Here is a 27,600-nt window from a genome sequence, read left to right as displayed (position 1 = left end):
TTACCCTACATTACAACAGTGACTATGCTTCAAAAATAATTTATCGGCTATAAAGCGCTTTGGGACGTCCTGAGATTGTGAAAGGCACGATATAAATATGAGTTCTTTCTTTCTTTCAGATTTTATCAAAGATGATATTAGATCAGTAGTGTCTAACCATTCTAATATTGGATTTGAACCGGACTGTTCACAACCTCGGGGCCATATTTGACCCTGAGCTGAGCTTCCGACCCCATACCATCTCCAGAATCGCCTACGTCCACCTCCATAACATTGCCCGCCTCTGCCGCTACCTCAGCTCATCTGCTGCTTAAACCTTCATCCATGCCTTCGTTACTTCCAGACTCGACTATTCCAGTGCTCACCCGGCCAGCCTCCCACCTTTCACCCTCCATAAACTTGAGCTCATCCAAAACTCTGCTGCCCGTATCCTAACTCACACCAAGTCCCATTCACCCCTCACCCGTGCTCGCTGACCTACATTGGCTCCTGATCCAGCAACGCCTCAGTATTAAAATTCTCATCCTTGTTCTCAAATCCTTCCATGGCCTCGCCCCTCCCTATCCCTGTAACCTCCAACAGCCCTCCGAGCAATCTTTGCTCCTCCAATCCTGGCCTCTTACACATCCCCGATTCTAATCGCTCCACCATTGGCGCCAGGCCTTCAGCTGCCTAGGCCCTAAGTTCTGGAATTCCCTCCCTAAACCTCTCCTCCTCTCTACCTCTCACTTCTCCTTTAAGTCACTCCTTAAAATCTACCTCTTTGACTAAGCTTTTTATCCACTGTCCTAATATCTCTTTAGAATCATAGAAAGGTTACAGCACGGAAGGAGCCCATTCGGCCCATCGAGTCCGCGCCGGCTCTATGCAAGAGCAATCCAGCTGGTCCCACTCCCCTGCCCTATCCCAGAGCCCTGCAAATTTTTTCCTCTCAAGTACTTATCCAGTTCCCTTTTGAAGGCCGTGATTGAATCAGCCTCCACCACCCCCTTGGGCAGTGCATTCCAGATCCTAACCACTCGCTATGTAAAAAAAGTTTTTCCTCATGTCACCTTTGTTTCTTTTGCCAGTCACCTGAAATCTATGACCTCTGGTTTTTGTTCCTTCCTCCACTGGGAACAGTTTCTCTTCATCTACTCCGTCAAGACCCTTCATGATTTTGCATACCTCTATCAAATCTCCTCACAACCTTCTCTGTTCCAAGGAGAACAACACCAGCTTCTCCACTCTATCCACGTAACTGAAGTCTCTCATCCCTGGAATCATTCTAGTAAATCTCTTCAGCACCCTCTCTAAGGCCTTTACATCTTTCCTAAAGTGCAGTGCCCAGAACTGGACACAATGCTGCAACTGTGGCCGAACCAGTGTTTTATAAAGATTCATCATGACTTCCTTACTTCTGTACTCTATGCCTCTATTTATAAAGCCCAGGATCCTGTATGCTTTTTTAATTGTTTTCTCAACCTGCTTTGCTACCTTCAATGATTTGTGTACATATACCTCCAGATCTCTCTGCTCCTCCACCCACCCCCCGGCAAGAATCGCACCCTTCGGCCTACCGCCTAATTTTTCCTACCGAAATGCATCACCTCACATTTTTCTACGTTAAATTTCATCTGCCACATGTCTGCCCATGCCACCAGCCTGTCCATATCCTCTTGAAGTCTATCACTATCCTCCTCACTGTTCACTACCCTTCCAAGTTTTGTGTCATCTGCACATTTTGAAATTGTGCCCTGTACACCCAAGTCCAAGTCATTAATATATATCGAGAAAAGCAGTGGTCCCAGCACCGACCACTGGGGAACACCACTGTATGCCTCCCTCCAGTCCGAAAAACAACCATTCACCACTACGCTCTGTTTCCTGTTACTTAGCCAATTTCGTATCCATGCTGCGACTGTCCCTTTTATTCCATGGGCTTCAATCTTTATGACTAACCTACCATGTGGCACTTTGTCTGGTAATGCTGCTGTGGTGGGCCTGGGATGTTTTTACTGCGTTAAAGGCATTATACAAATGCAAGTTGTTGTTGAATTTATTTGTGGAATCAGTTAATTTTGCAAAAAGATTGCATTTTAATAAATGAATCAATTAAGTCTCCACTTATGGTTCACCCGAACAATTTGTGTAGATCCCGTCAGTTGCAGTGACATCCATGAACATGTAACATTGAAGCATTCAACTGGCAATCACAGCCACATGTTCCCTTGATATCAGTGTATCTGATGGGAGAGGCTTGATCCTAACTTTCTCACGCATGTCAGGAAGTCCTGGACAGCAAAAGAAATAAAAATAGCCCAAAACAACAATTGATCGAAGTCCAATATCAGGAAGATCAGATAGCAATTACATTATTCAAATGTGGGAGTTACAGCCACTGAAGTTTTATGGTTGACATGATGTTTAATTGAAATACTTACGCACACGCTACTTCAGCAGAGATTCCTTTCAGACTTCATTAAAATGGATCAGAAAAAATTTTCTCAGGTATATAATTATATTCTCTTGGAAATGTAGTACATTAATTAATGAAATTGACCAGTTCTTACAAGTTGCACCTTATTTTTTCATTTCCTTGTACATTATACCACAGACAGGAGAACATTCAAATTCAAATGTTTGACATGTAGGCAATTCTTGAGACTGCAAAATTCCTGAGACATAAGGGATGTATGGTTAGCCTTTGAGACTCCAGTAAGATAAGTTTTCCCTAGAAAAATGAATGAAATAAAAAAAAAATTGTCATGTGGGGAGGGATTCAATCTAATTTCATTTCCCTATTCCCCTTCTATTAAAACTCCTTCTTAGCATTTTACTGACTCCTATACCCCTGAGAATGATTCTCATGCTTTCCCCACCCCCCCACAATCTCCTTATCTACACATCCACTGGGCCTTGCTGCACCACGTCCTTTGCAGGCTTGCCCCTCTCTGAGGAGCCTTGGCATTGTATGCCATTCTGTTGTCAGGACCTCATGCTATTATCTGCATTCCCTCTTGGTCATTCCCTGAACATCCCAATCATGCATGCATCACTTCTAGAACATGATGGCAGAGTCCAGCATGTGAGAGCAAAAGACAAGGCTGAAGCGTTTGCAACCATCTTCAGCCAGAAGTGCTGAGTAGATGATACATCTCGGCCTCCTCCCGATATCCCTACTATCACAGAAGCCAGTCTTCAGCCAATTCGATTCACTCCACGTGATATCAAGAAACAGCTGAGTGCACTGGATACAGCAAAGGCTATGGGCCCCGACAACATCCCGGCTGTAGTGCTGAACACTTGTGCCCCAGAACCAGTCCCGCCTCTAGCCAAGCTGTTCCAGTACAGCTACAACACTGGCATCTACCCGACAATGTGGAAAATTGCCCAGGTATGTCCTGTCCACAAAAAGCAGGACAAATCCAATCCGGCCAATTACCGCCCCATCAGTCTACTCTCAATCGTCAGCAAAGTGATGGAGGGTATCGTCGACAGTGCTATCAAGCAGCACTTACTCACCAATAACCTGCTCACCGATGCTCAGTTTGGGTTCGGCTCCAGACCTCATTACAGCCTTGGTCCAGACATGGACAGAAGAGCGGAATTCCAGAGGTGAGGTGAGAGTAACTGCCCTTGACATCAAGGAGCCCTAGTAAAATTGAAGTCAATGGGAATCAGGGGAAAACTTTCAAGTGGCTGGAATCATACCTAGCACAAAGGAAGATGGTAGTGGTTGTTGGAGGCCAATCATCTCAGTCCCAGCACATTGCTGCAGGTGTTCCTCAGGGCAGTGTCCTCGGCCCAACCATTTTCAACTGCTTCATCAATGACCTTCCCTCCATCATAAGGTCAGAAATGGGGATGTTCGCTGATGATTGCACAGTGTTCAGTTCCATTCGCAACCCCTCAGATAATGAAGTAGTCTGTGATCGCATGCAGCAAGACCTGGACAACATCCAGGCTTGGGCTGATAAGTGGCAAGTAACATTCGCACCAGACAAGTGCCAGGCAATGACCATCTCCAACAAGAGAGTGTCTAACCACTTCCCCATGACATTCAACGGCATTACCATCGCTGAAGCCCCCACCATCAACATCCTGGGGGTCACCATTGACCAGAAACTTAACTGGACCAGCCACATAAATACTGTGGCTACAAGAGCAGGTCATAGGTTGGGCATTCTGCGACGAGTGACTCACCTCCTGACATCCCAAAGCCTTTCCACCATCTACAAGGCACAAGTCAGGAGTGCGATGGGATACTCTCCACTTGCCTGGATGAGTGCAGCTCTAACAACACTCGAGAAGCTCGACACCATCTATGACAAAGCAGCCCGCTTGATTGGCACCCCATCCACCACCCTCCACATTCAGTCCCTCCACTTCTGGCGCACAGTGGCTGCAGTGTGTACCATCCACAGGATGCACTGCAGCAACTCGCCAAGGCTTCTTCGACAGCACCCCCCAAACCCATGACCTCTACCACCTAGAAGGACAAGGGCAGCAGGCTTATGGGAACAACACCACCTGCACTTCCCCCTCCAAGTCACACACCATCCCAACTTGGAAATATAGCGCCATTCCTTCATCGTCGCTGGGTCAAAATCCTGGAACTCCCTACCTTACAGCACTGTGGGAGAACCTTCACCACACGGACTGCAGCAGTTCAAGAAGGCGGCTCATCACCACCTTCTCAAGGGCAATTGGGGATGGGCAATAAATGCTGGCCTTGCCATGAACGAATAATTTTTTTAAATTCCCTTTTGCCCACAACATCAAATCTGGATCCTGCCTTCTTGCTTCTTCCTGACCCCAGATCCTGCTGCACTTTCACTCTGACTTGTAAATACTCTAATAGCACTGGTTGCAGCTTGATGTTTCAGTGAAGTTTTCTGACCCTTGGCCTAATTCCGGGAATGAGCAGGAAGCCAGGGCCAGGTCTACAGTCTGGACTCAGAAGGAGGGAGTCAAGCAGACAGGATTGGAATGAGTACTAAAATGAAACTTACGATTTGACAGAGAAAGCAGTATTACAGGAGCAGTAAATTGGAGCTAGTGGATAGATAAGAATGAAGCAGCTCAAACTAATACAACTTGGTAAAAAATCATGACAAGTGATGTCGGACTTTGTGATTTTTTAACCATACAACAAAAGCCATGTTTATTGACAAATCAATGTGTCATTTAGTGTTGAGGAAGCAATGTGACCAATACATGTACTATTATTTGAATATTTCTAGCAGCATTTAATAAACTCCAATTCTAATTTTAACAATAGAAAATCAATTTAGTATCCATCTTGTTTCTATCATTATTGCTTCATGAAGCCACCATGATTTTGTCAATTCCCTTATAACTGTGATTGAAGTGTTTAAGTAAGTAAAATTCCATCAGGTATTTACCTATCCCCTCACAATGCATTCAATCATCCCAACGTAATCATTGTGTTTGAAATCAGAAGCCCAGGGTGCATAATGAAGACGCTCCAACTCTTTCAGATATTCCTAATTTCAAATTTAATTACATCTGCCTTCAAGAAATTACTGATTTGTATTAAGTAGCACATTCCTATAATGAATTGTCTCTTTTTCAGAACTAACATAGATGTTAAAAGTTATCTGCTTTTCTTGTAAGGAACTGCAGATATGGTATAAAATGGAGTTCCCTCCAAGCCCTCAGCCAGCAGCTTCCTCCCACCCATGGCCTCAGCCCTAGCCTTCGTCTCGCTCCCAAAACTAGGTCCTGGCTCACCTGGTCCCTTCCCGCGATGGTGATTGGAAAAATCTCCTGGTCTGTAATTTGATGAAAATGTTTCTGGGGTGGTTGGATTTTTATGAAGTAAGGTTGAGGATCAGCCAAAAACCTGAGAGGGGAAGATGAGATGATTTTTGTCAGTATCAAAGGGTTGGGACCCAAGCCTGGCTGCAGGTATGCATGGATGATGAGATGAAAAAGAAACAGTGAGAGTCATACAGAAAGAGAGACGTAGACACAGAAACATCGAGAGGGGAAAAAAGTATGTGAGAGGCATATAGCATGGCAGACATGGAGAATAAAAGATAGGGAGAAAGAGTAAAAAAAAAGTTTAGACAAAGATACAGAGCTAACAGTGAAAGAATGTGAGACATAGAGAGAGGGACACAGAAACAGTGGAAGACAAACATAAAGACAGAAAAAGTAAGAAAAGCAGAGAAACATGAAGAGAGATTCACAATTTATTTTAAGTTTTTACCTGTGAACAATGTCATGGCACAAGTAGTTTGGTCTTTGTATATTAAAATATGTTCTATTATAGTATCATAGTAGGTATAGCACAGGAGGAGGCCATTCGGCCCATCATGCCTGTGCTGGCTCTTTGAAAGAGCTATCTAATTAGTCCCATTCCCCTGCTCTTTCCCCATGGCTCTGTAAATTTTTTCCCTTCAAGTATTTATCTAATTCCCTTTTGAAAGTTACTGCTGAATATGCTTCCACTACCCTTTTAGGCAGTGCATTCCAGATCATTACAACTCCCCATAACCTTCTTGGTTCGAAGGAAAACAACCCCAGCTTCTCCATTCTTCCACAGAACTGAAGTCCCTCATCCCTGGTAGCATTCTAGTAAATTTCCTCTGCACCCTCTGTAAGGCCTTGACATCCTTCCTAAAGTGTGGTGCCCAGAATTGAACACAGTACTCCAGCTGAGGCCTAACCAGTGTTTTATAAAGGTTTGATGTGGCGATGCCAGTGATGGACTGGGGTTGACAAATGTAAGGAATCTTACAACACCAGGTTATAAAACAGTTGGACTATAACCTGGTGTTGTAAGATTCCTTACATTTATAAAGGTTTAGCATAACTTCCTTGCTTTTGTACTCTATGCCTCTATTAATAAAGCCCAGGATCCCATATGCTTTTTTGACAGCCTTCTCAATTTGTCCTGCTACCTTCAAAGATTTGTGTACATGTACCCCCAGGTCACCCTGTTCCTGCACCCCCTTTAAAATTGTACCATTTAGTTTATATTGCCTCTCCTCATTCTGCCTACTAGAATGTATCACTTCACCAGTCTGTCTGTGTTCTCCTGAAGTCTGTTACTATCCTCCACATTGTTGACTACATTTCCGAGTTTTGTTTCATATGCAAACTTTGAAATTACACCCTCTATAGCCATATCCTGGTCATTTTACAGCACAGTTTGTTAATTAAATTCAATTTTAAACTAATTTTTACTCACCAACTTCCCAATCAGTTTCAGCTGATCTTAATATGGGGTGGATTTATTGAAGCAGTCTGAAATCAACAAAAAAATTAAATGTAATTTAAACATGTGACTAGCTCAGCTGCTGGTGGGGTAAGCCAGGTCAGGCCTGAAATTGCAACATTAGAAGCTGGTAAAGCAGTACAGGTTCCAGCAGCCAGATGGGAAGAAAAATACATAGACAGACTGGTGAAGTGATACATTCTAGTAGGCAGAATGAGGAGAGGCAATATAAACTAAATGGCACAATTTTAAAGGGGGTGCAGGAACAGGGCGACCTGGGGGTACACATACACAAATCTTTGAAGGTGGCAAGACAAATTGAGAAGGCTGTCAAAAAAGCATATGGGATCCTGGGCTTTATTAATAGACTCCCATGCCAGCAGGGTGTTCCCACAATGAGCCCCCACCCACACCCACATATCTCATGTCATCAAGCATTCTCTGCTGTAAGTGGCAGCTATAGTTTTTGGCAGAACTTATTAAAATCACTGTTAAGGCCAGAGGGCTGTAGATTGCATAAGAGAAAGGTACGGTGCTGTTCCTTAAGCTTGTGTGGAGCTTCATTGGAACAGTATGGTCAATGGTGGAGAGATCAAATTGGAATAGGGATGGGACCAGGAATTGAAGTGGCAGGTGACAGGAGGACAGGATTGCACATGCAGACAGATGGAGATGTTTGGCCAAGCAGTCACCTAATCTTTGTTTGGTCTCCCCAGTGTAATGGAGACCACATTATAAGCAATGGATTATTCAGTAATTTCAGGTCACTGTGGTGAGACAAAACTTTGTGAATGTAAAGTTATCCACTTACATAAAAAAAACTTCACTTTAAAGACTCTGCAGAAGGTCTTTAAGGACCAGGCGGGCTCTGTAAAGGGCATGCAGTCCTCCCCATCCAACTTTCCTCTGTGTCCTCCGCCCAGACGATACTTAATACCCAGGTGGTAAAGATGAAATTCTGCCCTATGTCAGACTGTCAGCGTGGTAGTATTCTGCCTATCGGGAAATCAGGAGTATGCCATGAGTGGAGATCCCATTCTATTTGGGTGTCACTAAGCAGTAAAAGAGCACATTGTTAGCCCTGTGGTGTTCTCTGTCCCATTCACTACACACACAAAGTTAAGTTTTGGTTCATAAGAGGCATGGACCTGCTTATGGAAACTAACTTTTGCAGTAACTATGTCTACAGCACTGGAAGGTAGTCCAAATTGCAACACTCCCAACATTGTCATCAGTGGTCAGTGTTTAAGCAAAAATATTGAAAAATATAAACAGAAAGGCAGAAATAAACAAAAAATGTTAATGAGGGTTCTTTGTAACATTTTAATTTCTAACTGGTGCTGGTGGTTACAATAGCACTTCTAGACAATTGATAAATGATTGGAGGAAGCATCTGCTGGTTTGACAGTTGGTGAGCAAAAAAAATAACATTAGCTACGGACTTTGTGTCTGCTTTATATTTTGTTTTTTTCTGTATGGTGAAGCATCATCTGCTGCTTTTCATCTGCAGCTTTAATGAATAAAAAGTAAATAAATGGATGAGAGCACTTCCAGCCCTCGATAGACACTTAATGTTCTGGCTATCTATCTTTTTTTTCTTGTTACTCTGCATTACTTTCACCGCATTGTCAACCAAGAGTGCCTCAGAGACAACAATCAGGCAATTAAAGCCAAATGTGTCAGGGTTGTGCCCCTGCCAAACTGAATCACACATTTTCAGTTGGCAGCTGTTTGAATAAGGTCTTCTCTTATGTTCTTATGTTCTCTTGAGGGATTTCAGCACAGTGGTTTACCTGCTGGTTGACATGACGTGCACTGCAATTTGAAAGGATGGTAGTAAAATATGATGAGAAAATGATCTGAAATACTTGCTACGAGACTGAAATCTGGCTTTTGCAGAGTACACATTGTTCACAATGCAGTTAGTGCTTTTACAGTTAAATGAAATGTCACTGTCATGAAGCAAATGTCACCCAGGTTTCCTGATACCATGTGTTATAACTGAGTGTGATTCCTTAGTTGAAAGGTTGTTAATAAAAATGTTTTATGTCTGTAAAAAAACAGGATTAAATCATTTCTTTAATCACGTCACAGAACACTGACCGTGAGATGTAAATAAAGGTATAGTTCATGTAAACTTTACTTACACTGTTTTATATCATATAAGTTTATATCGTGTTAATCACAAAATTACTTTTATTTACTATAAAATAGAACATTGAAAGAAGGGTGGTGTCATGAAGAGACTGCCTAGCATGTGGCACACTTTAGCATCTTGGACACCTTGTGCCTTCCAGTCCTTTCCCTCCTGTGCATCACTGTCCCTTTTTACTGTTGGATGACTCTGTGGAATATAGAGACCCAGTGAAAACATGGACAGGTTCCATGCGATTCCTTCACTGTTCATGGTTCTATGATACTGCCAGTTCCCCGAGTGTGGGGGTGTTAATGGCATGGAGTGCAGCTGATGGAGGGAAATCCTTGCGCTTTTTTTGGCTGCATTCCAGTATTGTAAAAGCATCTTTATGGAGTTAGGTGTACTCCAATTCAACTTCTTTTGATTTGTGGCCACACTTGACGATAAATATTATCACTTAGAAATGTATAAGAAAAATCTACAGAAAATGTAGACAAAAACGATAGGTAAAGTCCATTGTTATATAATGTAGAATTTACTAATTGTAGTAGAAATTGTGTTGACTGATATTCACTTTACCTGGTGATATACAAATCTATCAGCAGAAAGAATCTGTGAATGCAAGTAAACTTCGACTTCGCAGATTCTGATAATCTGCTAGTAATCATATGCCACTAATAATGAATATTTTCAGTCAACTGTGTGATTTAAAACCAGAATATGTTGTTTTTTTCATCTTTGGTGACAGAATTACCAACATTGTGATTCTACTAACACCATTCTGGAAATAAAATGTTTTTTAAAGAATAATGGTGTACTGGATGTGATTTTGCAAGATAGCTGGGTTTAGCAGACCGCAGTTGTGTATTCCCATTCCTCTGGCCTCATTCCCCCGATAGTGAATGATATGGTGACAGAGATCTTGTCACGACAGCTAACCTGGAGAGAGAAGGACTGGCTGCGTTAGGAAATTGATTACCTAATTGCCAATTTAATGAAACACTTTGCAAAGAGTAAAGGAAAGTCGGTGCTTGGGAATGGAACACTCAGCGTCCAGTGCTAACATCAAACACACCTTGGTAGGTATAGAAAGGAACAGATACATAGCAAAGTTCCCTCTACACACTACCCCCACAATATGCCTTCATCTCATTCTCAGAAGAGCATTCAATACCTGAACCAGTGTTGCATTTCTATTATTCACATCAACCATCCATGTATTTTGTTGAGTGTAAAAAAGAAAAACAGACAGATATTTTGAACATGTATCTGCATTTAGGAAGATGATCCTAGAAATTGGTGGTATTAATGTACAGAGGCTTAATGTGTTTGTATAACATTCCATCCACTATTTTGAAACAAGTATTAATCCATTTAAAATAAGCAGCTTATTACATCTGCTAAAGTAATAGAGGAAAGTCTTATTGATACATGAAAGACTCATTGGCCAACGGTCATTTCTAGGCTCAGAAGATTTCCTCATAATTCCTAATTATATTGGTTTGAAGTGGTAGCGCACTGACTTTTACTGTTTCTTGAATTAAGCGTGAAACTCCCTGATAAACATATCCAACCGGTGGTGTTGTGTTGTCTGTTACTCCAAGCCTGGAACTGGAAGAACAAGTCAGCTGTACAACTGGTAATTAATTTCATCAATGTATGCATGAAACAGAGATCTTTTGTGATGTAGAATCAGAAACCTTTAAATGGGAATCGCATGGAAGTTGTCACTGTTGTAACCTTTTGGAAGCTATTTGCTCGCTGTGCTACTTGTTGTTCCCCAGGCACCCTGACCCAAGGCCCTGCCCATGCTGCCTTGTAAATAGTTATTAGTAGTAGAGGTTAAACCATTGTTTAACTACTACTACTATTTAGTCTCGTGAGTCTTGCAAACTGGTGTAAAAGAAAGTTGCAGAAGAGCTTTCCTGTGTGCTTATCAATGCAGCAACTTACATTTGGACAGCACAATTTATGTAATAAAACATCCCAAGGTGCTTCATATACGAGGTAGGGACCAAGAGGGTAGAGGATTTTGCAGAGTTGTCTGAAATTACAATCAGTAAGGCAGGTTTTGAGAAGGCTTTTAATGGTGGGAAGGAAGTAGCAAAGTGAAAGGAGCTTTGCGTGATATTTCTAGAGGGTGGGGCCAAGACAGCAGAAACCTCCTTCACTAAGTGAGAAACCCTGGGATAGGGATAGGCACATGAGTTGAAGGACCACAGGGAGTGGGCTGTGATGTAGGGCTGCCAGAGGTTGCAGAGGTAGAATAGGATGAAGCCATGGAGGCATATTTAAGTGGAACAAAGATTTTGAATTCAGTGCATACGGATACAAGGAATCAGTGAGGGCAGGGATGATGGATGAGCAGGACAGGATACAGGTGATGTAACTTTTAACAAGGTGGTGCTGTAAAGGGAGGAGCTAAGGAAACTGGCAAAGAGGGTAAGGGAGAAGTCAAATCTTGAGGTAACAAAAGCATGGATAAGGAGTTCAGTGGCAGATGTGTGAGATTAGGGCAGAGTAGGCAATCTTGCATTTTGGATGAGGCCCTGTCTGCCCTCCCAGGTAGACATACAAGATCCCATGGTACTATTCAAAGAAGAGTATAGGAGTTCACCTAGTGTCCTGGCCAACATTTATTCCTTAACCAACTCTATAAAACAAATGATCTGTTCATTTATTTCATTGCTGTTTGTGGTACCTTGCTGTCCGCAAATTGGTTGCCATATTTCCTACATTACAACAGTGGCTGCATTACAAAAGTACTTCATTGGTTGTAAAGCGCTTTGGGACGTCCTGAAGTAGGGGAAGGCATTATATAAATGCTTTCTTTCTTTCTTTCCTTTTTCTTTTCTTTCTTGTTTTTCTTTCAAGGAAAAAGATGGAAAACTTTATCTTGAATCAGTGGAAAAAATGCTTTTCAGAACAGGGAAGCTCGGAAAAAAATTCTCAAATGTTTGGGATTCTCTTTCATATAACAGTCAAACGGATCTTTTGCAAACTCAATGTGACCACAGAAACGAACCTAGTTAAGGTCTCATCTTTATTTAAATTAATATTTTATGGTTGGCTTCAGATGAGCTTCTACTAAACGCAGAAGAGGCAACTTGAGCTAGTTGTATTGAGATTTGACTACTACGGAACCCTCACTGGATTCAAAGATAAAGACATTTATGAAACAGGTAAAATGAGAACGTTTTGTAGCCATTCAACCACAGCAGTTGCACACCAGTGCTGTTAAATCACTGGAGCTACTAAGTGTGGCATTAAAACTTCCTCAACCACTCTAAAACTGAGGCATTTGGAACCATGCGCTCAACAGGGGGTGAATTCACACTATAATAAATCAGAAGCTTTAGAAGCCTTGTAGCACTCAGTCTTTTCACTACACATCCCATTGCTGGATGGTTATTATATTAAATGCTCCTCTCAATTGTAGCAGAATGTACAATTTTTGTCAGGGAGCTTCATTGCAATGTGTTTTCTTTTTTAACTGTGTCTTTGACACAGGTTTCAGCTACTTGAGATCTATATTTTGCTCTGACCAATGTTGTTCCTGACTTATCAGGATTACTGTTACAATTTATAACATAAAATAATATGTTACACTGTTTGACAGAGAAGCCCTCTAACTGGCTAGAAAAATTTAATATTTATTTGTTTGAGTCAAAAGTACAACAGGCACATTCAACTCAATGTTGTTTTTGTGTAGAGAGTGTTTCAAAACCATGTTTCCAAGCTGGTTCTTAGATTTTTCCTTTTGCAGATATTGTTACTGTGGAAAACACTTCTCCATGCAGGATATCCTACTGATAATGGGATCAGTGATCCTTGCCAAGCTTGTGAAATAACTTCTTCCAACATTCTGTGCACATGTGTCCTCTTTGGATAATGTATTCTTACCACTGATGAAATCATAATTTGACATAGCTAAGAGTAAGACACACCACAATGCAATGCCACAAATTGATGGAACTTTGGCCCAATAGATTCAGTTAAGTCTTTTGGAGTCTGCTTATGTGATTTGTTTCTGACCTGTCTTTTGGCATTCAATTTGCAGCGTTTGGTTTTATTACCTATAAGCTTACAGAAGTTATTTTTTTGTAAACTCTATTGTGTTCATAGATTTCAGCATTGCATCAATGTCCGCTTCTGATAACAAGCAGTAACAACAACACAGAAGTAGAGAATGAATAAAGATGGTATTAACATGTCAGTGTTTGATTAATAACAGGCCGGTACATTTTCACTTGGAGATACAAGTATACAAACTGTAATAGGATGAAACAAATGTGATGGAGGAATTTCATTTAAAAGTAGAAATTTCTGACTTTGTTCATTTTAGCAAAAAAGTAGGTGCAGATAAACAGTGGTGAAATGTAGATAGAAAGTAACATTGGACTATACATCCATATACAATGCTGCCTTGACCAGTCTTCCTCTAAAACTGGATCAACAATTGAGAGCTTAATAAAAAGGCTGATTCTTGCTTGTTAAGGTCTTATTAATGCCATTCATGGGGAAAGTCATACACTGTTCTGCAGCAATCCAGTCAAATCAAAATCAAAATATTTTTCTCCAGGTCTGGCCTAATATTTTTCAACAAGAGGCTGGAAAAACATATGTCTCACACTCTAGATGAAGATAAAAACAAAAAATATTTATTAAACAAATTAATAGAAGCTCTACTATAAAAGCAACTGGACAGCAAAAGTGGTAGATTCATGAAGTTCTGGACGGCAATGTGATTACTGCAGGTGTGAGATTCGTTTTGAGGGGGGAGTGGGAAGTATCTGGAACATTCTCCCTCTCATCAGAAAATGTTGTTTCTTGAGACTTAAGTTAGTACGAGTTCTAGCTTTTTGAAAAGCAAGGCAAGTACATGTTCTCATGAGTCATTCTGAGCGGTTCCCTTCCAATTGCACAGGAACTCCTATTATTACTTCCTATTGGATATATTTACAATCAATGAACTTCTGTTTGCTTTATCTGTTTATTTTTTGCGAAAAACTGTTTATGTTCTGTCTGCAACGGAGCCCTCTGTTAAACAGGTCTTAGGCACACAAAAGAAATATCTCTCATGAATGCTCCCGAAGCTGGTGTAAAGGACTTGGTTTCCAAATCCCAAAAAACATTTATAGCCTGCTTAAATGCTCATGGAGAATTGTTACAGATAACCATGCAGATACCACTTGCACTGCACATGCTTAATGGCAGGCTGTAGTGCAGACAATCATTATTCCATCATATCACTTGTAGAAGATGGCATTGCATATCCAGCTGTTTGACTTCTCTACACAACACTGTCATCCAAGAAGACAAGTGGTTTTCAATCAGATTGTTTTAATATTGATGGGGAAAAAGTAGATCTGAACTTTTGCATCATTGTTTTATCTTACACATCTTTCAATAAAATTTGTAATGACAGATGAAAAGTCCTTTGTACATATTTATTATGAATCCTGGAAAATAGGAGTTGATGTTAAGGCTAGCTTCCAATTTTGGACTTAGATAGCATGCAGACATTTCTCAAACTTAGCTTTTGTGGTTTACAATGGGATGAATGTCACCCCGCTATGCTGGCTCTAAGGCTCTGGCTTTTACGCTTATGCAAGAAGAGGTTGGGCAGTTTTATTCTACTTCTTTGTTGATTGATAGTTCATGGTATTAAACTGCTCTTAATTCCACACTAATTCTTATCCTCATCTGTATATTCCTGCTATGGCCGTGCCCTGTTCTCTTTCTGCAATTTCCTCAGTCCTATATTTCCTCCCAAACATTGCATTCGTCTGACTCTAGCCTTTTGTGCATCATCCCTCCGCTTTCTCCTATCATTCAATCGCTTCAGTCATTCTTTGGAGCTCCTTCCCTCAACCTCTCCAGTTCTCTCTCTTTAAAAACGTCCTCAAAACCCATCTCTTCAACCAACCTCCCAATCACCCCACCTAATCTCACCTATGTGTAAAGCACCTGGGGACATTCTTTTACGCTAAAGGTGCTATATAAATGCAATCTATTGTAATTTTCAGCAAGTGAGCAATCTTAGGCTTGCCTGGGAAGTGGAAAAACATGGTACTACGATGGTCGGAGGTGCTTCCTGAGGTTGGGACTGAGGTTTTATTACCTATAAGCTTACAGAAGTTATTTTTTTGCTAACTCTCTTGTGTTCATAGATTTCAACATTGCATCAATGTCCACTTCTGATAACAAGTAGTAACAACAATATAGAAGGAGAGAATGGATGAAGATGGTATTAACATGTCAGTGTTTGATTCAGAACAGATCTAGCAGCTCAAAACTGGGCATCCATGAGGCGCTGTGGGCCATCAGCAGCAGCAGAATTGTATTCCAGCACAATCTGTAACCTCATGGCCCGGCATATTCCTCACTCTACCATTACCAACAAGCCAGGGGATCAACCCTGGTTCAATGAGGAGTGTAGAAGGGCATGCCAGGAGCAGCACCAGGCATACCTAAAAATGAGGTGCCAACCTGGTGAAGCTACAACTCAGGACTACATGCATGCTAAACAGTGGAAGCAACATGCTATAGACAGAGCTAAGCGATTCCACAACCAACGGATCAGATCAAAGCTCTGCAGTCCTGCCACATCCAGTCGTGAATGGTGGTGGACAATTAAACAACTAACGGGAGGAGGAGGCTCTGCAAACATCCCCATCCTCAATGATGGCGGAGTCCAGCACGTGAGTGCAAAAGACAAGGCTGAAGCGTTTGCAACCATCTTCAGCCAGAAGTGCCGAGTGGATGATCCATCTCAGCCTCCTCCCGATATCCCCACCATCACGGAAGCCAGTCTTCGGCCAATTCGATTCATTCCACGTGATATCAAGAAGTGGCTGAGTGCACTGGATACAGCAAAGGCTATGGGCCCCGACAACATCCCAGCTGTAGTGCTGAAGACTTGTGCTCCAGAACTAGCTGCGCCTCTAGCCAAGCTGTTCCAGTACAGCTACAACACTGGCATCTACCCGACAATGTGGAAAATTGCCCAGGTATGTCCTGTCCACAAAAAGCAGGACAAATCCAATCCGGCCAATTACCGCCCCATCAGTCTACTCTCAATCATCAGCAAAGTGATGGAAGGTGTCATCGACAGTGCTATCAAGCGGCACTTACTCACCAATAACCTGCTCACCGATGCTCAGTTTGGGTTCCGCCAGGACCACTCGGCTCCAGACCTCATTACAGCCTTGGTCCAAACATGGACAAAAGAGCTGAATTCCAGAGGTGAGGTGAGAGTGACTGCCCTTGACATCAAGGCAGCATTTGACCGAGTGTGGCACCAAGGAGCCCGAGTAAAATTGAAGTCAATGGGAATCAGGGGGAAAACTCTCCAGTGGCTGGAGTCATACCTAGCACAAAGGAAGATGGTAGTGGTTGTTGGAGGCCACTCATCTCAGCCCAGGACATTGCTGCAGGAGTTCCTCAGGGCAGTGTCCTAGGCCCAACCATCTTCAGCTGCTTCATCAATGACCTTCCCTCCATCATAAGGTCAGAAATGGGGATGTTCGCTGATGACTGCACAGTGTTCAGTTCCATTCGCAACCCCTCAAATAATGAAGCAGTCCGAGCCCGCATGCAGCAAGACCTGGACAACATCCAGGCTTGGGCTGATAAGTGGCAAGTAACATTCGCGCCAGACAAGTGCCAGGCAATGACCATCTCCAACAAGAGAGAGTCTAACCACCTCCCCTTGACATTCAACGGCATTACCATCGCCGAATCCCCCACCATCAACATCCTGGGGGTCACCATTGACCAGAAACTTAACTGGACCAGCCATATAAATACTGTGGCTACGAGAGCAGGTCAGAGGCTGGGTATTCTGCGGCGAGTGACTCACCTCCTGACTCCCCAAAGCCTTTCCACCATCTACAAGGCACAAGTCAGGAGTGTGATTGAATATTCTCCACTTGCTTGGATGCGTGCAGCTCCAACAACACTCAAGAAGCTCGACACCATCCAAGATAAAGCAGCCCGCTTGATTGGCACCCCATCCACCACCCTAAACATTCACTCCCTTCACCACCGGCGCACTGTGGCTGCAGTGTGTACCATCCACAGGATGCACTGCAGCAACTCGCCAAGGCTTCTTCGACAGCACCTCCCAAACCCCTGACCTCTACCACCTAGAAGGACAAGAGCAGCAGGCACATGGGAACAACACCACCTGCACGTTCCCCTCCAAGTCACACACCATCCCGACTTGGAAATATATCGCCGTTCCTTCATTGTCGCTGGGTCAAAATCCTGGAACTTCCTTCCTAACAGCACTGTGGGAGAACCGTCACCACACGGACTGCAGCGGTTCAAGAAGGCGGCTCACCACCACCTTCTCGAGGGCAATTAGGGATGGGCAATAAATGCTGGCCTCGCCAGCGACGCCCACATCCCGTGAACGAATAAAAAAAAATAACAGACCGTACATTTTCACTTGGAGACACAAGTATACAAACTGTAATGGAGTAGAGTTGAAGGAATTTTGACTATGAATCTAATCATACTTTACCTGACTTGAGAGTGTTTGATGCTCACTTTGGGTATCACTTTGATAAGCACAGAATTCACAGAACGGAATGCCAACAACAAACAACAAAGTATGCAGTAATGGAGAATTCAATTATAAGTGCTTTACACAGAGGAAGTTTGTTGCAATCCTGTTAACTACTCCATTTTTGTGCATCACCTCATTTTATGATTGATAGGTAATGAGATCATATATTAAGGCATTTAAAACTTGTAGCTGAGATGCAGAATAAGAATTTAGTAGCAGTCCATTATTGTGAGTCTATTGAATGTACATTCATGAACAGCTTTTCTTGGTATCCCATGCAGAATGATGAACATACTTGCCACGTCCTATAGGATGGTGGTTCATTGGACTATCAGAAATCTGACCAAAACACTAAATTCCAAGTTTTACGATTCTGTTTGGTATATAACAATTGCAAATTATGACACAAAGCTATGTTACTTGCAAAAATGCTTTGTATTATGTTTTATTAACTGAAAATCCAGACAGCAATTTTGATTTATGTTCTTTATTAGTGGAGGAAGTAAACAATGTCCATTCTATTTTTAAAAAATGTTTCTTGAAATGGTTCTAAAGCAGTATTTAGTGGTGCAGAGTTTAGAAAAGAAAATGTGACAGCTCACGTTTGACAGCTGTCTGATAAATTATGCAGAGGAACACATAATCGACAAGTGTAACAGGCTGCAAGGAATGGTAACATTCTGCTAAAGCTCATTAAGTTATTTGCCAATTATACATGCTGTGGCACCTCTTTTAAACCCCCATTACAAAATAAAATGAAAATTAGCTCAGTGGGTCATGCTACAGCAAACAAGAACTGTGAATTTTCCATCTCTAATTCTTCATATCCTACATAAATTAGCATGAAATAGTCACAGACTGTTAACGTTGTAAGCAGTGCAAGATAAAGTTAATTATGTAAGAAAACAGAAGAAAGTTGCAGTGAAAACAGTTTTAAGAAGGTTCTAAAGGTCACCAACCTTTGAAATCAGAGTTTAACACAGTACAAGCAGACAGTGGAAAATGTTAACACATCCATTGTTAATGATGTAGACAGAATTATTCAGATTATTTCCAGTAGGGTCAACAGTTTGTTCAAGTGAAATATCATTGGAACCCATGTCGATATATAATAGCTAATGAATATTGTTTACCACAATTTAAAGAGCTTAGTTGTCAAGATAGAAAACAAATAAATGGAGTACATGCTTTGAACTGAATTGTGCATGTTGGTTTAATTAGTGTACTGGTACATCCTCATGTTGTGTGGCCATTTCAGACACTAATTTTTGTTATTTCCAAAGTGTTTTATGTCACATTTACCAATATGTCTGCTTGTTGCTGTATTGGAAAGGCTACATTTTTGAGTTTAATTGATGTTTTCTTTCTGTTTTTACTGAAATTTGACTTGAGAATGATGGCAGCAGTGTGAAACCTGTGTGACAAAAGTGAAGCATTTTTGTCTAAGATAGAATATGGTGTTAGCTTATTTAATTCTTTTTTGGTACAGGAGAAGATAAAAACTAGCTTCATTCACATAAATCATATCCCAGTTTAATTTGATGTAACTGGTACAGTTTTTAGCTGTGGCCCCTCTCTCTCCAAGCCTCAATTTAAATTCAAACATTTTGTGGGAATTGTTCGAGCATGTATTTGTTTGCTGGATCCCAGTCATTTTTATTAAGATATTTGTCAGCCTGTCTTTCAAAGTAAGGACACCATCTGTATCCTTTGTAGAGAGATCGTCAGATCAGGTTATTTCTATAGATGGTGAGAAAAGGCAAAGAACTGTTACGTAAGAGTATTATTTGTATCATAGCTTAGCACAACAGTTGCAAACTATTTCCTATTACACAAGTTGCCAGCTAAATTCACCTACTGTCAAAAGTGTTCTATTACAGCTAATATTTGCTTGTACTTTTAGTGCTTAATACATTTGTATGGCAGTTGAAGTCTAAGCCAAAGTTTAGTGTGCTGCTACTCTGCTGCCTTCTGATGATGAGCAGGATCACATGAAAGCTCAGGTAAAGACCAATAGCTAAAATAAATTGAAGAGTTCTCTGTTCACTCCATCAGCACACTACTTATTTACTTAGATATATGGGCAAGTTAAAATAATCTCTCAGGGACACCAGAAGCTAGGGCTCACCTACAAGAATAGTCTGAAAGATGGAAGCCATAACTCAAGTAAAAAAGAGTAACAACCTGGTCACAGGATGCAGCTCATGTCGCTCAAAAGTAATATCACACTGGTGTTACTGGACCTCTCTAGAAGCTACAACCAATTTAGAAACCTTTTGACATTATTCTTCTCGTAGTTCCTGGTTCCAAGGAGATGCCAGATGGCATTCCTACAGTTGTAAAGAGTAGATACATGTAACAATCTATAGTGTTCCATTGCCAAGCTGTAACAGGATTGAAGAATGCTGCTTTGCTGGACCTTGGCCAGACTGATCCACTACCTCACTGGTAACTTCAATACAAAAGGCATACTTACACAATCTTCCTCCACTATTACCTGTATACACAGAAGTTTAACTTGTCCAGATATGTCTAAATTATATAACCGTAAAACTATGCGTATCTTTGTTAGATTGGTGGAATAACATTGTAATAACTGCACAAGTAAGTATATAGAATTTACATTTATTGCACCAAAAATTTGCTTGTTTCAGATGAAAAACAAAGCTATGGCAATAACTGTTGTGGTCATGCTGGGAAATTGCTTAGGGGAGAGGTGATGGGCTTGTTTTGTAAATATCAAAGGAGATGACCTATTTTAGTTAGTTGTAAGAGGCCTAATGGGAAACTGACTGCTGTAGGCAACAACAGTGATGTCAGCAAAGGAGTTTTAAAGGATGTTAGCAGCAGACTATTGTTCCACTGGGAATTAGATTGAAGTGTTAATTCAATAAATGAAATGGTACAATCCAAATACTGCTGCAGAGCACTTAAGGTGATGCTTCTTATTTTAGTTATATTCAGGTATAAATTCTTTTCTGCAGAATTGTGATATTTTGTTTCTAATTTGGAACAGATAAAACCTATTCTATTGTTCTATAACTGTTCACTCCTTGTCTTCTTGCTAAGCAAAGCAATGAGGATCTATTGACTTCCTGAGGAAATTAATTCACAGAAAAAATGCAATGAGTAATTTTGCTCCATGAGGAGAGTGATAGCAGGGCACCGACAGATAATGCATACATATTAAACAAAACCTGGCGGAAACCAGACGGGTAGACAGTTAAAAACGAAGGGGTTATTTAATCCGCAAATAACTCGATTCTTTCCTGATGCTACCAATTTTAACCTGCAGGATTCTGCAGGCGTATGAGGCGCCTGCCTAAAGCAGTCGGGGGGCTTCATGAATTTATGCAAATCAGGGTCCTATTAGATCAAAAGAATCCTGATTTCATTTTAACTGGGGCCTAAGACAGAAGAGGCACTTCAAAGTAAGTGTAAAAATTTCCTCCAGGCCCCACTAGGAAAGTCGCAGCCTCCCCTCTCCTTCCCTTCTACAAGGACCTCCCGAGACCCCTGTCTGTCCGTGACTAACCTGCTTGCTGACGATCCTTGCCTTAGTGCCTACCGACGGGCTCCAACTGCCCAAGTTCCCTCTCCCGTCCGCCAGCCAGGGGCCGCTTTCCGCTCGTTTCGAGCGGGCAGCTGACCCACGGCATATAGAAGTGACTTAAGAGTTAAAATACTCTGGGTTACAAACTTACGTCAGTGAGAGAATTTCACAGTTGCCTCCTGCCCGCCCGAAACCCGCTCGAGGTTTAATCGAACCTCTGTTTTGGAAACTTAACTCATAAAAATATTTGTTCTAGATTTGATATCAAATTACAATATTTCATATTGTCAATTTTGTGGCATGCTGCTAATTTTGCTATTTTTCTCCCCGAACACAGCATCTCCTCTGTTTTTGGTCAACAAAATAAATTTTCAAATTTATTATAAATAAAACTTACTTTATGTGGTAATCACAACAGAATGAAGTAGATAGATTGCTTATAATGTTCAACGTTTGAAACAGTAAAACATTTAAGTGGTTTATTTTCCCCCACTAATGTTTTCAAAAAAAATTGTGTGAATATAAGGTGGATTTCCCTTCATTATATTGACTTTTTTGTAAACATTGGTAAGCAGAGAAAAATATGCCTTTAAATGCTTAAATTGCTTAAACTTTGTAATTCTGATTTATATGGATATATATTTTGATTAAAAAGAAAAACCAATGAATATTTATTTCTATTTTTTTATCCTTGTCTGATCAATGTCAGTTTGCTAACGCTTCAGTAGACAAACCCCAACTTGACAGACTTCTGTCTCAGTTGTGTCATTTGATGCAGAACATATTCTCCCGATGGACAATGCACATAAAATCATTATTTTAAACCATATTACACCCTAGGTCTTCCACTAAGGTTCAGACATTGACACACAATGTAGGCTCAGACATCCATGGGGATGTCACAATATTTTAGTAATAGTACTGTAATTACCATGAGTTCATACATCATAACATCTATTTTATTTCTGCTGTGATAATTGTATGAGAAGTGAATCTATAATCAAAAGAGAGAGAGCGAATGTTATCAGAGGAAATTAATGCTATTAAATTTTGAGATGATTAATTAGTACAGTTTAAATCACAGTATTAATCAAATATAGTTAATCATCTCATTATGAAGGCAAATAATCTGTTAGTATGGGAAGGTTAATGCAGATTCATTGTTACCCATTATTTACCGTTCTACAGAGGATTGAAAGCAGGAACATAAATAATATAAAAATGTTTTTAGCCTCTATTATTAGAAAACTGACATTTATTAGCTGAAAAATGTACAGTTTAAGAACTGGCTTAGTGTGACATCAAGATGTTACAATGGGAGATGTTGAAGCTATATTTAATTCAGTATTGGTTGACAAAAATATTTTTGCAACAGCTCTAATCTTAGTAATATTAAAAAAGGCATTGGAATAGCCCAATTTTGATATTTCTGCCTGAATTGCAACAGTTTAACAGCGTATGTAGTTGTACCTTGATACACCAAGATAGTAAAAATATACTAATTTTGGTGACATTAAAATAATTATAAACCACAACTGCAACAGGGACACTGTCTCTGTTTTAACCGGATCCTTTGTGGATATTTATAGTGAGACGGAAGGATCATGACAAAAAGTTACATGTAATAATCTTTTTTTCAATAAGTCCTTGTAAGTAATTAATGCAAAATCAATAGATGTCCCTGAAGACTTTCCTACAACAGTGGATTATCAAAAACAGAGGTGGGTCTAACTTAATTTCCCTATGAATACTAATCCAGCTGAAGACCCAGTGTATGCCCCATTGAAACAACAAAATATTTTACCAGAGCCAATGGGACTAAAAGCACAGAGCATCATATGCTAAGAAATAAATATTCATAAGAGACCACACCATGTAGTTTTCATTCAGATCCATGTGGATTGTGACAGTTGAAAAATTCAGTTAGTTAATTAGGAGAAGATGGGTCCCAGAGAGTCCCATGGTACTGCCTTGCTACAATTTCCATTTTTAAGTCCCTGCTTTGACAGCTAGATTATATCATTACATCAAGTTTCACTTGCTAGTAAATGCATGAAAAATAGAGTGAAAAAACTCTGGATGTGTGTCCCCATCTGAGTTGTACTTTGAGCACCAATAGCTGTGCAACTGAAGTGTAAAAGAATATATCCATGAAATCACAAAAGATTAATATTTTAAATCAGTGTAAGGATCATTTTAGTTCTTCTATGGATGAGGACTATAAAATCCTTTAGTAAAGAGATTTCAGCCTTTGAGCTATTTGTATAAAATTTTGAAGTAAAAACATGTCTATTTTCTACCTAGTTGTCACAGAATACTCAGGGTATTGTAGCAGAAGCAGAGTGAAAATTGCAACTCCCACGATGCATCTCCAACGCACACACAGAAATTATCATCAGCAGTTTAAAATCCCAAGACCCAGCTGAGCTTTCCAACTCAACCCATAGGCCCAGACAGACGGGCAAGCGGGAAACTTCTTGCTGCCATTTCTAACATTAAAATATATTTTTATCAACAAGTTTAGTGAATTATTCATCATTCTATAATTTTTTTTATGTGTTTATCCTAAATATTGGGCCAGATTTTTCTCAAGTTATGCGGACTCCCTGGCGTAATTTCAATGGGTGGGAGATTTTCCATTGGAAGTGACACTGGGTATAGAGTATACATACCCAAAAAGGTTGGGTGTATTGAAATGAATTACAAATGACAGGAATATTGTCGTAAGATATCTTTCGTGCCTTAATGATAAAAATACTCTATAACCAAACTGCATAACCAACTGCAAAGTCATGAGAACAACTCAATCCTAACATTCCAGAACATTTTCGCTGGTGACCACATGATTTTAAAATCTTCAAAAGGCCATGACATTCAATTTTTATATATTGAACAATTGCAAGCCATAAAAATATCACCAACCTTAATAATTTTTACATACATTGCGATGGTGCATTGTGACTCCTGTGCTCTCATAGATTTTTTTAAAGGAATATGTGCAGTGGGAAATCTCTGATTCTAATGTTAAACCTCCAAAAAGATGGAAAATAATTTTAAATCAATCAATTCTTTTATTTTTGAGGTTCAATCATCTGCTGTGCAAAATTGTTTCATTTTAACATTGTAGATCACAAACTGTTCTTTTCATGCAGGTTTTCCTGCTGCTGCCGATAGCGGTTGCTTGCAAGCAGGTGAAGGATCAAAGCCCAGAACTTAGTTAGGATCTATTATCGATGCATGTGGTAGATGAGGCACAGTGCTGCGAGCTGTAACTCTGGCAATCTATTCAATTCAGTTATCTAACATCTTAGTGGGGGAACTAAAAGGGAATGTGGTAGTGGTAAGGGATATTATAGTCAGGGGGATAGATACTGTTCTCTGCAGCCTCGACTGGGAGTCCCGAAGGCTGTGTTGCCTGCCCGGTGCCAGGTTTAAGGATGTCTCCTCACAGCTGGAAAAGAACTTGAAGCAGGAGGGGGAGGATCCAGTTGCCGTGGTCCACGTAGGAATCAACGACATAGGTAGAACTAGGAATGAGGTTCTGCTGAGGGAGTTTGAGGAGCTAGGATCCCAATTAATAAGCAGAACCTCAGAGGTAATAATCTCTGGATTACGACCTGAGCCATGTGCAAATTGACACAGTGTCAAACAGATGAGGATGAGGAGAAACTTCTTCACTCAGAGGGTAGTAGGTCTGTGGAATTTGCTGCCCCAGGAAGCTGTGGAAGCTACATCATTAAATAAATTTAAAACAGAAATAGACAGTTTCTTAGAAGTAAAGGGAATTAGGGGTTACGGGGAGCGGGCAGGAAATTGGACATGAATTTAGATTTGAGGTTAGGATCAGATCAGCCATGATCTTATTGAATGGCGGAGCAGGCTCGAGGGGCCGATTGGCCTACTCCTGCTCCTATTTCTTATGTTCTTATTAGAGAGTTAAATGCGTGGCTTAAAGAGTGGTGTGAGAGACAGGGGTTTTAGTTCATAGGGCACTGGCACCAGGACTGGAAAAAGAGGGAGCTGTTCTGTTGGGACGGGCTCCACTTAAACCGGGCTGGGACCAGTGTTCTGTCGAATCAAATAACTCGGGCTGTAGATAGGGATTTAAACTAAAAAAGGATGGGCGGTGGTTGGGGGGGGGGCGGGGAGTTCAGGTGAGGGGAAATTTGTAAATCTAAAGAGAAAAGTCAAGGCCGTAGAGCAGTGTAGCGATTGGGGTAAAGATAAGCAGAGGGTGACAGGAAGGGACAGAGAGTTTAACGGTAATAGTGCATCAGTGAATAAGGTCAAATCAGGGAAAAATAGTAGAAAGTTAAAATTAAAGGTGCTTTATCTGAATGCACGAAGCATTTGTAACAAGATAGACAAACTAATGGCACCAATGGAGGTAAATGGGTTTGATCTAATAGCCATTACTGAGACGTGGTTGCAAGGTGACCAAGGTTAGGAACTAAATATTCCAGGGTACTTGACATTTCGAAAAGACAGACAAAATGGAAAAGGAAGTGGTGGGGGGAGGGGGGGTAGCCCTGATAATAAAGGATGACATAACGACAGTAGTGAGAAAGGATCTTGGCTCAGAAGATCAGGAAGTAGAATCAGTATGAGTGGAGATAAGAAATAACAAGGGGCAGAAAAAAATGGTGGGAGTAGTTTATAGGCCCCCTAACAGTAGTTATACTGTTGGACAGGGTATTAATCAAGAAATAATAGAAGCTTGTAACAAAGGTAATGCAAAAATCATGGGGGAACTTTAATCTTCATATAGACTGGGCAAATCAAGTTGGCAAAAGGAGTTTGGAGGACGTGTTCACAGAATGCATTCGAGACAGTTTCCTTGTGGAACCAACCAGAAAACAGGTTATTTTAGATCTTGTCTTGTGTAATGAGACAGGGTTAATTCGTAATCCGATTGTAAGGGATCCTCTGGAAAAGAGTGAAACTAATATGATAGAATTTCACCTTGAGTTTGAGAGTGACGTACTTAAGTCCAAAACTAGAGTCTTAAACTTAAACAAAGCCAATTACGTAGGTACGAGGGGCAATTTGGGAAATTAGATTAAAAGATATGACGATAGATAAGCAATGACGAATATTTAAAGAAATATTTCATAATTCTCAATGAAATACATTCCATTGAGAAATAAAGGGCTTGATTTTCGCACCCGCAATCGGGTGCGTTCGTGGCGGGGGGGCTGCGAAAATCGGGGATTCCCGGGGCGGGGCGGGACGGGAGCCCGGCTCCAACCCGCCCACTTCCGGGTTTCCCACTGATGCGCTCACATGCGCACGTAGCCCCTGCATGTGGGACTCCCGCCGGCAATTAAAGCCGGCGGGGTGCCACTTAAAGTAATTGAACAGGTACTTCAGGTTTGTTTACAGACCTGATTGACCTGTTATTTTAGCAGGGATGGGATTTTGCAACTGACTGAGACTGTTTCCCAAACTGGGGGAAACACTCCCAGTTCAAATGGACATGTTGCAGCCATCAGCCTGTGGCAGCTGCAAAGTTCCATTTGACAGGTGGGTGGGGGGAGACCCTCACTCATTGCAGGAGGCCACTCTGTCACTTTGGACAAAGTTTGGCCTCCACCACCCTCCTCCTAACAACAAAATTTACCAACTTGCACACTTACCCCGGTGTCCAGACACATTTACCCACCTTGCGGACCCCCTCAGATGTACATCTTCCGGATGGGGGCCGCCGTAGCTGCAGTCATGACCTCTCGGAGGGCGAACAGCATCACCAGCCTCGCCGGCCACGCCGTCCACCTCTGACACGTGGAGCTCCACAACAGAGCGCTGTGACACATCCACCTGCACAGCAGGAGGGAGGGCAACTGCAGAGAGAGATGCGTCGCAGAGGGCACTACCCTCGCCACAGGGTCCACAGACCAAGGCTCAGCTTCCTGGACCTCTCTGAGCAGCAGTGCACACGGAGGCTCAGAGTCACTCAACATGTAGTCGTGGACATCTGCAGCCTCCTTCATGCCGAGCTGCTCCCAGCTGGCCCGAGCACCATCTTCTTTCCTGTCGCTGTCAAAGTCACACTGCCCTCAACAACTTCTCCTCCGCATCCTTCCAGGGTGCCACCGGGGACATCGCCA

General features: G+C 41.4%; 1 protein-coding gene across 3 annotated transcripts in view; it reads left to right on the top strand.

The window, feature by feature from the left end:
* Window positions 1-27,600, top strand: part of pdzrn3b (PDZ domain containing RING finger 3b) — a 313,710-nt gene that overhangs the window by 139,537 nt on the left and 146,573 nt on the right. The window lies entirely within an intron of this gene.

This window comes from Heptranchias perlo, chromosome 17 (genome assembly GCF_035084215.1).
Source record: "Heptranchias perlo isolate sHepPer1 chromosome 17, sHepPer1.hap1, whole genome shotgun sequence".
Taxonomy (NCBI): domain Eukaryota; kingdom Metazoa; phylum Chordata; class Chondrichthyes; order Hexanchiformes; family Hexanchidae; genus Heptranchias; species Heptranchias perlo.
Note: the sequence above shows the minus strand (reverse complement) of the source record. Positions and strands in the feature narration are given on the sequence as shown.